This window comes from Eriocheir sinensis, chromosome 70 (assembly GCF_024679095.1).
Source record: "Eriocheir sinensis breed Jianghai 21 chromosome 70, ASM2467909v1, whole genome shotgun sequence".
NCBI lineage: Eukaryota > Metazoa > Arthropoda > Malacostraca > Decapoda > Varunidae > Eriocheir > Eriocheir sinensis.
This window is the reverse complement of record NC_066578.1, coordinates 2,231,520-2,243,056: the sequence shown is the minus strand read 5'-3', so window position 1 is coordinate 2,243,056 and position 11,537 is coordinate 2,231,520. Positions and strand designations below refer to the sequence as shown.

General features: G+C 42.3%; 1 long non-coding RNA gene and 1 other non-coding gene across 2 annotated transcripts in view; both read left to right on the top strand.

Annotated features, from left to right (window-relative positions):
* The window catches only part of LOC126988716 (uncharacterized), a 91,893-nt gene that overhangs the window by 14,664 nt on the left and 65,692 nt on the right, over window positions 1–11,537 (top strand). The window lies entirely within an intron of this gene.
* On the top strand, window positions 8,708–8,781 carry Trnal-cag (transfer RNA leucine (anticodon CAG)). Its single transcript has one exon. It is a non-coding gene; the product is annotated as a tRNA-Leu (tRNA).

Genomic DNA, 11,537 nt, shown 5'->3' with positions numbered 1-11,537 from the left:
CATGTTAAGGTTCGTAAGGTTTGTTGTACAAGAAATAGACCATCTTTGTTGCCCTATGCACCTTCTAGTTAGTAATGTCCCTCGCATGGTTGGGAGACGAAAACTGTACACCATGTCCTGAGAGAGAGATAATTACATAAAATTACATAGAAAATCAGACCACACAAATCCCAAGGTCCAGACTAGGTGGTTAAAAATAAGTGATTCTACATTGATCAGATGGCTCCAAAACTTTGCATTTCACTCTTGTTAACATTAAGTTGAAGGAAGTGACGGTCGAGCTTGTTCTTAAAAGAATCAATCGTGTTACACTGGACCACTAAAGGTGGGAGCTTATTCCATTCTCGCACTACAACGTTGGTGAAGAAAAATTTGGTGCAGTCTGAATTTACTTGCCTACATTTGAGTTTTATGCGATTGTTCCTCGTTCGCAAAGTGTCATCGATCATAAACAATTTTGATTTGTCCACATTCGTGAATCCATTAAGTATTTTAAAACATTCGATCAGTTTTCCTCGGAGGCGACGTTTCTCAAGAGAGAACATGTTAAGAGCGGAAAGCCTCTCTTCGTAGGATTTGTGCGTAAGGAAGGGATCATTTTTGTTGCCCGACGCTGAACACCTAATTTAGCAATGTCCTTTGCATGGTGGGGAGACCAAAACTGTACCGCATATTCCAAGTGGGGTCTGACTAAACTACAGTAGAGCGAAAGTATTACATCTTTATTCTTGAATAAAAAGTTTCTTTTAATGAAGCCCAGCATTCTGTTCGCTTTATTTGTTACATCGATGTATTGATGTGAGAATTTGAGGTTTGACGCGATTTTGACCCCCAGGTCCTTAGCGCACTGAACGCTTGTGAGTTTAACGCCGCCCATTTCGTAATCGAACATCTTATTCCTTGTTCCAACTTGAAGGACCTGGCACTTGACTACGTTAAAGGGCATCTCCCATCTATCCGACCAAGCTGAAATTTTGTGCAAATCCTCTTGGAGGCTTTGCCTGTCTTCGTCAGTGAGAACCGAGTTACCAATCTTTGTGTCGTCTGCAAATTTACTAATGGGATTATTGAGTCCAACATCCACGTCGTTGATGTAAATAATGAAGAGCACTTGGTCAAGAACCGAGCCCAGAGGGACGCCGCTAGTGACCGGTGCCCACTCTGAGGTAAATCCGTCAATCATCACTCTTTGTTGTCTGTTGCTCAACCAATTCGCGATCCATTGGTTTACTTGACCGTCAATACCTATTTGCTTTAATTTATAAAGTAATTTATGATGTGGGACTTTATCAGAGAGAGAGAGAGAGAGAGAGAGAGAGAGAGAGAGAGAGAGAGAGAGAGAGAGAGAGAGAGAGAGAGAGAGAGAGAACTGTACAGCATGTCCTAACAGAGAGAGAGAGAGAGAGAGAGAGAGAGAGAGAGAGAGAGAGAGAGAGATTTTGGACATATCATTTTGGAGTATTTCGTAACGTGTGTATGCGAGCGTCCGCGGGCTTAGGATAACTTGTTTTAAATAAGGCAAGCGTGAGGCTTTCGCTGGTTGCTAAGATTATTTTGTAAAAAAAATCAGATATTTAGATACAAAAGTTTTGTAATCTCTAAAAAATGTAATTTTCAGTCAAAATCGGCAAGATAGTAACATCAGGGGTAGTTGTATAATCCCCAACAATGTAGTTTTTAATGTTCAAAGAATACGGTATCACACTCGACTACATTGGAACATCCTGAAAATACTAATAAACAAAACACAAAAGACTTAAAAACTATTGTTGGCTACCACGAAAAATTTCCGTTTATCAAGGAAAATTACAGCCTGAAACAGTATCTAATATAAACACTTCCTGGAAAATAAATAGGAAAAAAAAAAAAACGTGTAGAACGTTTAGAAGGAGCTTGCGTGCAGCACTGTGAGGTTGTGAGATGTATGGGGTTAGTACAGCGAGGGAAAGGAGGTGTGTTAGGGTGAGAGTGACGGAATATAATGTATCAGAAAAAACACTTAGCAGAGCAGAGTGTTGGGTAGTAGTAGTTGTTGTTCAGTCACAGCAGCAGCACTACAGCAACAGAACAGCATTAGGAACCGCTGGGATCTATTATATGATATGTGTCTTAAGAGGTCTCGGTTTAATTTGTGTTTTATATTAAAGTTTTAGGGCATTGTATGAGTATTATGTCGATGTGTTTGTATTTTACGTTCTATAATTCCTTCCCCGTTTGTCTCTCTCCGGCATATGACCACAGATGTTGCGCCGACTAAACGAAACTTTCCAACTTTTTTGTATTTTACGTTACTAGTGTTTGATATTTTGTTTTTATCTTTTATTTTTTCTTGTTGTTATTTGCTTGTTTGGTGTAGTGTCGATTTGTGGTTACTCTTTTGTATTGGATTTGTTTTACGGTTATTGTACGTTTTATGTTGTGTACTTGTATTTCATCTCGCGGGGAATATGGTTAGTGGTTGACCTATCACTTGCTGCGCCAGTAATTTGTGTGTATAGCTGGATACAGTCGGTTAATGTTAATTTAATGTGTTATTACTATTAATTGAATTTATCGTGTTTTTATGAGTTTTCTTTTATTTGTGTTTGATGTGATTTCTACAAGAGACAGTTCTATCCTTGTACAGCACTTTGTGAGAATTTTAGGCTTCACGTATTTGTCTATGTAATTTAAAAGAAACTGTGGTCACTAATCTATCTATCTATCTGTCTGTCTATCTATTTATCTATCTATCTATCTAAACCCATAGATTGTTGTGTCGTGGCGTCACGGTCCGGCTCTTCGGCTGTTCTCTTCGGGTTCACGCTGGGCGGGTTTGCGAAGCGCTGGGCTGTGGACGCCCGGACAGGGAGTGACGGCCCAAGACGAGCGCGGAGCCTCCTGCAGACCCCCACCGATCCCGTCCCCGCCCCGCCAGCTGCACGGAACGCGAGGTACTCGGCGGCGCAGACGACGCAGAGGCTGTGTCGTCTGTGTCGTCGAGAACCTCCACGCCTCGCGCAGAAGACGGCACAGAGGCGGTGTTTGGGGGTCTTCCAGGAGGTTCTGCCCCGTGGTTGGGCGATCACGTGTCGGGGGCGTCGACAGCCTCCGCCGCCGTCTCTACCCGACACAAGGGGAACAGCGCCGAGAATTGGTCCCCGCAACCCCCGCCGAGTCCGAGCCCGAGGAGGACAGCGCCGACGAAGAGGCAGATCACGAAACTTACGGCACAAAGATTTATGAATTTATGACAAATACACGGAGGCGGCGCGGCACCGAGTTGTAGAGAAAGGGGATGGTTAGTTTGCCGGACATGTTTGTGTGTGCCATTGCCCGCCGCAGAGGTGTTGGCTAGCACGGATAAGTGGCACTCCTCTCTCACCCTTCTTCCCCTCTTTCTTCCTTCCTTCCTTCCTTTTTAATATGGCGGAGTGTTGGGAGATAGAGAAAATGAAATAGAGATGAAATGGAGACAAAGATTAAATGAGGAGATGGAGATAGAAGAGACTGAAGGAGAGAATATCGTAGAGTGATGATAATGAAATAAAATGATAATGAGATGGATGATGATGATGATAATGTTAATGATGATGATGAGGAGGAGGAGGAGGATGGTCATAATATTGATTTGATGTGGGAAAAAACTTTGAATACTTCCTTTTCTTCCTCTTTTCTCTTATTCCCACTCTCTCTTTCTCTCTTCCTTCTAATCCAACCTTTCTCCTTTCGTTTCTACCTCATTTTCTGTTATTCTTGTCTCAATCTCTACTTTTCATCTACCCTTCCCAACGTTATCTTCCATCTACGTTATCTACATCTTTTACTTCTTCCCTCTTCCTCCTCCTCCTCCTCCTCCTCCTCCTCCTCTTCATCCTAACTTCTATTTATCCTGTTATCTTTATCTTCTTCCCTCCATTTCTTCATCTATCTTCTTACATCTTTTATTACATCCGCTTACCTCCTCCTCCTCCTCCTCCTCCTCCTCTTTTGCCTTCTCCTCATATGAACGCAACGTGTCACCTCCCCGACACATGCTATAATCAATCCAGGAGGAACTGAAGATTGGGGGGACTCTGCGGGGGTCTCTCCTTCCGTACCACGCTGCCACATCTCTGTCTCCAGTTGTGGGATTTGAGTCAAGGTGTTAATTGGATCACCATTAGCCTCCCTTCATTTCCTCCTCCTCCTCCTCTTCCATCTCCTCATATAAACGCAACGCCGCACTGCCCTCTAGTGGAGAAAGTCATAAGCACATCCGGCTCGCTGCATCCAGAGGCGAGACGGCGGGAATTTGTGGCACTGAATCCTTTAATACAGAAACATAAGGAGTGTTGGATCGTCTTGGGTACTGATAATGGAAAGGATAGATGCAGAAAAAGGTTGAGATAGAGAAAATAAATGAGAGGTAGAATGAGAATGGCAACGAATGATATAAAGAAGAGGAGAGATGAGGAGATTGGAATAGAATGAGGAGAAAGAGATAAAATGCTAGAATGAGGGAATAAAAGTAGAGTGATGGAAATGAAATTGAATGATGATGAGGAGGTGGAATAATGATAATGGGATAGAGATAGAGGAACAGAAGAGAGATCGAAGAGAGAGAATGAGACAGAATGATGAGAATAAGAGAGAGGAAGACTGAGAAGGATGTAGAGTGAATGAGGAGATAGAGAGATAATGAAAAGGAGATAGACAGGACAAAGAGAGAGATTGAATGAAAAGGAGATAGAAAGAATGAATGATGCAGAGGTAAAACAGAATGAGAATAAGATAGGATGTGAAGAAATATATAGAATGAATGAGATAAGAGATACAGTGAGGAAATAGATAGCATGAGAATGAGATAGGAGATTGAATAAGATTAAGACAGAGGTAGAGAAGATAATGCGAAACTATGGAAGTGCAATTGATTTGGGAAACTTAAATCCTGCTATAAGAGTGATTGGGTGAAGGAGTGACGATGCCGGGTACCTCATGCATTGGAAAGATGGACAACATTCTGATGAGCGTGGATAGAATGTGTAGTCCTTTTTTTTTTTTACATTAAGGAAGGTATGAATATAATGTTTAGTACTTTTTTATCGTAATGGAAGTAGGTCAAAGGAAAAATGTATGGAATGTGTAGTACATTTGTTTAAGAGTAACTGAGGTAGCAAGGGAAAATGTGGATAGAATGTGTAGTACTATTTTTTAAGAGTAAACGAGGTTGCTTAAGGGGAAAATATGGATAGAATGCGCGGTACTTTTTGTTACAGTAAAGGAAGTCAGTGAAGGGAAGGATATGGATAGAATGTGCGGTACTTTTTGTTGCAGTAAAGGAAGTAACTCAAGGGAAGGATATGGATAGAATGTGCGGTACTTTTTGTTGCAGTAAAGAAAGTAACTCAAGGGAAGGATATGGATAGAATGTGCGGTACTTTTTGTTGCAGTAAAGGAAGTCAATGAAGGGAAGGATATGGATAGAATGTGCGGTACTTTTTGTTGCAGTAAAGAAAGTAACTCAAGGGAAGGATATGGATAGAATGTGTGGTACTTTTTGTTGCAGTAAAGAAAGTAACTCAAGGGAAGGATATGGATAGAATGTGCGGTACTTTTTGTTGCAGTAAAGAAAGTAACTCAAGGGAAGAATTTGGATAGAATGTGCGGTACTTTTTGTTGCAGGAAAGGAAGTCAGTGAAGGGAAGGATATGGTTAGAATGTGCGGTACTTTTTGTTGCAGTAAAGAAAGTAACTCAAGGGAAGGATATGGATAGAATGTGCGGTACTTTTTGTTGTAGTAAAGAAAGTAACTCAAGGGAAGGATATGGATAGAATGTGCGGTACTTTTTGTTGCAGTAAAGAAAGTAACTCAAGGGAAGGATATGGATAGAATGTGCGGTACTTTTTGTTGTAGTAAAGAAAGTAACTCAAGGGAAGGATATGGATAGAATGTGCGGTACTTTTTGTTGCAGTAAAGAAAGTAACTCAAGGGAAGGATATGGATAGAATGTGCGGTACTTTTTGTTGCAGTAAAGAAAGTAACTCAAGGGAAGGATATGGATAGAATGTGCGGTACTTTTTGTTGCAGTAAAGAAAGTAACTCAAGGGAAGGATATGGATAGAATGTGCGGTACTTTTTGTTGCATTAAAGGAAGTAACTGAAGGGAAGAATATGGATAGAATGTGTGGTACTTTTCGTTGCATTAAAGGAAGTAACTGAAGGGAAGAATATGGATAGAATGAGTGGTACTTTTTGTTGCATTAAAGGAAGTAACTGAAGGGAAGAATATGGATAGAATGTGTGGTACTTTTTGTTGCATTAAAGGAAGTCAATGAAGGGAAGGATATGGATAGAATGTGCGGTACTTTTTGTTGCAGTAAAGAAAGTCAATGAAGGGAAGGATATGGATAGAATGTGCGGTACTTTTTGTTGCAGTAAAGGAAGTCAGCGAAGGGAAGGATATGGATAGAATGTGCGGTACTTTTTGTTGCAGTAAAGAAAGTAACTCAAGGGAAGAATATGGATAGAATGTGCGGTACTTTTTGTTGCAGTAAAGAAAGTCAATGAAGGGAAGATTATGGATAGAATGAGCGCTTATTTAGGAGACAGTTCAAAGGAAGAAAAATGACAGAACGAAAAAAATCCCGGGAAAGAGTCAGCCTACGTTCACTTAAGTAACACGTTCAACAGAGCAGTAATGGTGAACAAATATAAACGAGTCTTAATATTGAGGTTTGTTTTGAGCGGTTGAAGAGGCAAAAAAAGAAGAAATAAGAAAGGCGAAGGCGATTAGGTGAATAGTTTGTAATTGTACGGAGTCGCCCTCTCGATGTTGTTGTTGTTGTTGTTGTTGTTGTTGAAGGGCTGTAAAAATATCGAGGCGGCGAGTTTGTGTTATCCTTCTGTGTCTGTCTGTCTGTCTCTGTCTGTCTCTCTGTCTATCTGTCTTTGTCTGTCTGTCTGTCTGTCTGTCTGTCTGTCTTTGTCTGTCTGTCTGTCTGTCTGTCTGTCTGTCTGTCTGTCTTTGTCTGTCTGTCTGTCTGTCTGTCTTTGTCTGTCTGTCTGTCTGTCTGTCTGTCTGTCTGTCTGTCTGTCTTTGTCTGTCTGTCTGTCTTTGTCTGTCTGTCTGTCTGTCTGTCTGTCTTTGTCTGTCTTTGTCTGTCTGTCTGTCTGTCTGTCTGTCTGTCTGTCCGTCTGTCTTTGTCTGTCTGTCTGTCTGTCTGTCTGTCTGTCTGTCTGTCTTTGTCTGTCTGTCTGTCTCTCTGTCTGTCTGTCTGTCTGTCTTTGTCTGTCTGTCTGTTTCTGTCTGTCTGTCTGTCTGTCTCTGTCTGTCTTTGTCTCTGCCTGTCTTTGTCTGTCTGTCTGTCTGTCTGTCTGTCTTTGTCTGTCTGTCTGTCTTTGTCTGTCTGTCTGTCTGTCTGTCTCTGTCTGTCTGTCTGTCTGTCTCTCTCTCTCTCTCTCTCTCTCTCTCTCTCTCTCTCTCTCTCTCTCTCTCTCTCTCTCTCTCTCTCTCTCTCTCTCTCTCTCTCTCTCTCTCTCTCTCTCTCTCTCTCTCTCGTACCCTTCCTTATCCTTTCCTCCTTTCTCTATTTTGTCTTCTTTCTTTCTCTCTTTCACTGTCTTACACTTGTCTCTATCTCCCCTCTTCTCTCTTTCATTCCTTTCCTTCTCTAGTTCGTCTCTTTTCTGTCTCTTTCACTGTCTTCCACTTCCCTTATTTTCTCTCTTTCATTCGTTGGGAGCAGTAGTCAAGGTGTGTATTAATATTGCTTTCAACAAGATGATGAGGCCTGTGGGGTCTCTTGTGCGGGAGATCCTTAACCCGTCCGCTGCGATTGGCACGGATTCGGCTTTCACTGGTAGCCTGGTAACATATAGCCCCAGGTCTTTCTCTGCCTCGGTGGTGGATAGTGGAGTGTTTCCCATGTGGTATTGGTATGCTGGATATCCTCTCCCATGGTGCAGGACTTTACATTTTTCCTCATTGAATTGTAGCAGCCACTTTTTGTTCCATTCCTGTGGCTTGGTGATGTCTTCTTGTAGGAAATCCGCAGTCAAGGGGTTAGTATATGCCCCATTATTGTCGGCACTTTGCTACTGTTTTTTCTGTACGTGAGCATCGATGTTGCATCACTTGATAGGGTCACTCCCAAATCTCAGATGCGTGGTGGGCTAATGATGACGGTACCATTATGGCCAGAGCAGGATGTGTTTATAGTTACATTTTTTGCCGAACTTAATTACAATAAATCTCATGACGTTTTCTGCCCAGTTGTCCATACTCTGCAGGTCTTATTGTAATTTTGCAATGTCGTATGTTCCACTTACAGACCTTAGGATTCAAGTGTCATCTACGAGTGATAAGAGTAGGATGTCTTTTTTTTTTTTTTTTTTTTTTTTTTACAACAAAGGAGGCAGCTCAAGGGCACACACAAAAAAGAAAACAATAATAAAAAAAAGCCCGCTACTCGCTACTCCTAAAAAAGAAACAAAAGAGGTGGCCGAAAGGAAGATCAAATACGGGAGGAGAGGTGTCCTGATACCCTCCTCTTGAAAGAGTTCAAGTCTATATCTATATTTATGTCGCTGAGCATTACGAGGAAGAGAACGAGGCTAAGGATGCTGCCTTGGGGGACTCCATTTCAGACCGTTTGCCTTGTTGATGCTGCTCCCTCCACACAGGTTGCTTGATCCCGTTTTTGCTCTCTACTGTGCCGCCTATAGTACCGGTAGGGTCTCCTGAGGGGCTTCGTGGTGCAGTGGTTAGCACACTCGGCTCAGAATCGAGAGAGCCCGGGTTCGATTCCCGGGCGGAGTGGAAAAATTTGGGTGGCTTTTCCGATACCCTACGCCCCTGTCCACCCAGCAGTGAATGGGTACCAGGTATTAATCGGGGGTTGTGTCCCGTCTCCTGGGGTCTGTTCCCTTCTCCTATAATTCCTTCCTCCTCCTGTCTCTCTCCGGCATATGACCACAGATGTTGCGCCGACTAAACGAAACTTTCCAGCTTTCCAACCGGTAGGGTCTCCTGAGGGGCATGGTGGACGGTCCCAGGCCGTTAGTGACGCAGGCCATCTTTATTTAAGTTGATGTGATTTTATGATTTGCCTGGCCCATGCTGCCTCCCCGGTGATCCTCTTGACCAAAGTCGCTGAAGTTAAGGCTAATTTAAGACCTGTAAATCATGTGGGTAATATTCCGCCACTTACTAAAGTAGTGATGGTTGAAATTGTCAGCGCCTTGCGGTGGTACGTGAACCTGAGTCATCGGGATCATCACGTCTCCACGCTGACAACTCGGCCACCATCCTCTTTGTTTTGTCCTGTATCCCTATTTGGGTAAGATTTTGAAGGTGGATCTCATGGTGTACCTGATCATATGATTTGGCAAGGTTAAAAGGTATGCTGCATTCACACTTTCATTTTTTCCTACTACTTCAGGATGGAGTTGTGGGAGTCGGTGAGCATAGTTTGGCAGGATCTCCTACCTCTGAAACAATGCTGGAAGTCGTCCATTGAATTGTTGTCTTCGAGGCATTTTACAGTGTTTTTTAATGCCTCTCCTATAATTTTATCATATTTGAGGTAAGAGCTATGGGTTTGTAGTTCTTAGGTTATGTCCTGGATCCTCTTTTAAATATTGGGGATATGTTTGGATTGTTGGAAATTTTTGGGGGATGTCTCCATTATTGAGGGACATTCTCCATAGTATTTGGAAGTGTATTATCAGAGCTGCCTTGTATTCTATGATGATCATGGTACCAATGGCATCTGGTCCTGTTGGTGCTGCTGACGACTTCATTTATATGATGTCTATAGTATGACCAATCTTAAGTGGCAGCCGTGACGTATATATCACCCCCTTTCACCTTTCTGCAACGTTTCCAATTGACCTCCCGTGTCACGCGCTCTTATACACCCCTCTCCTCTCTCTCTCTTTCTGTCCTTTGTACTCGAAAGCTAAAAAAAAATTTCTAACTATATTGTACCTTTCCATTGGCATGTCCATAAGGAGGGATGGTGTTCCTAAGCTAGGCGCGGTGTGGTGTTGGATACTCCCTCCATGTCTTCGGTGCGTGTCGGGGTGCTGCAGGTCTTTTCACACTGGGCTGGATGATATCTACCATTTCCTGGGCTGATGATGAGGTGGAGTGTCCGTCCTAAAAGGCCAGGGGTCCGATTTTGTTCTTAAACGGTACATTTTTTTCTTGGCGAAATAAAGTATTGCTGTTGTTTTTATGGCGTTTTTTTTTTTTAATTTACCATTTTTTTCTGGGATTCCTTCATGTTAAATTCTAAGTCTTATTTACCTTGTTGATTATTTCCTCTGTGTTGTTTTTTCTCTTTTTTCCTGATTATTTTTCAGGTTATTTTTATTCAGTGCTTGGCGTAAATGTTTTTTCTGTTATGGTGTAGCATTCTTTCATAGTATAATTTTCCAGTTCTTGTTATTTTACTCTGCACGCCTCGGTGGTGCAGTGGTTAGCGTACCTAGCAACGAATCCGATGGCCCGGGTTCGAACCCAGCCGGGCAGTCATCGTGCAGCTCTCCCAGCTGTTCATACTCCCTTTCGAGCTGGTCGGTAAATTGGTACCTGGGGAAGGTAAACTGGTAACCTGGATATCACACTGGCACTGTGTCCCGGGTAATGGGTTCTTCCCATCACAGACGCAAGGGTCAATGCGGCGATGATAGTCCAGGCTTCAGCCCCATAGGCTCTGTAGTAAAACCTTGCATTTCGATATATATAATGTTTTTTGGTTGATCCTAGTCAATTCGAGGGTGCTGAGTCCAAATCCGATGTATGCCAGACTGTAAATATTGAGCAATTTTTTTATAGCCGAAAATATACCCACAAATATGTTTTTTTGCGTATAACTCCGAAAATATTATAGATACGACCCAAGTATGTATTAAACTCAAATACAAACTTGTATATTGCGGACATTTTGGTATCAATTTCATAGCTCTATGTGCAATAGAACACGATATAGAGCTTTGCTGTATGTATGAATAGATATCTGTATGAATTACAATTCACCTGGAGATAAATGTATGCATGAACATTTTGGCGGGTGTTGGGTATTGCATGTTGTATGTTTTGTTCTTTTCTTTCAGATCAGTCATGGAGAATATTTGTTTGATATGCGAGTCCAGCAAACCTAAACTCACAAGATCATCAAGAGTGCAAGCGGTACGTAATGCAAGCCAGCAACGTGGAGACCACCTAGCAGAAAAACTGACTGATGTAAGCTCATTCTTCTGTCACAAGAATTGTATCAGCACATACTGTTCCCCAGACCATATCAAACGATTCCTCAAAAAAAGGAAACAGGAGGAACCCAAAGAAACTCAACCAAAAACAAAACGGGTGCGTAGAAGTGAAACCAGCTTCCAGTTTTTGAAGCACTGCCTGTTCTGTGGAGATGCATGTGAAATATACAAACCTGCCAAAAATCCAAGCAGATGGAGGGAAGCATACCTGTGCAGAACTGCAGACAGAGAAGGACAAGTCTCTTTCAAAGACACTGTGCTAAGACATGCCAAACAAAGAAGTGACAAATGGGGGAATGAG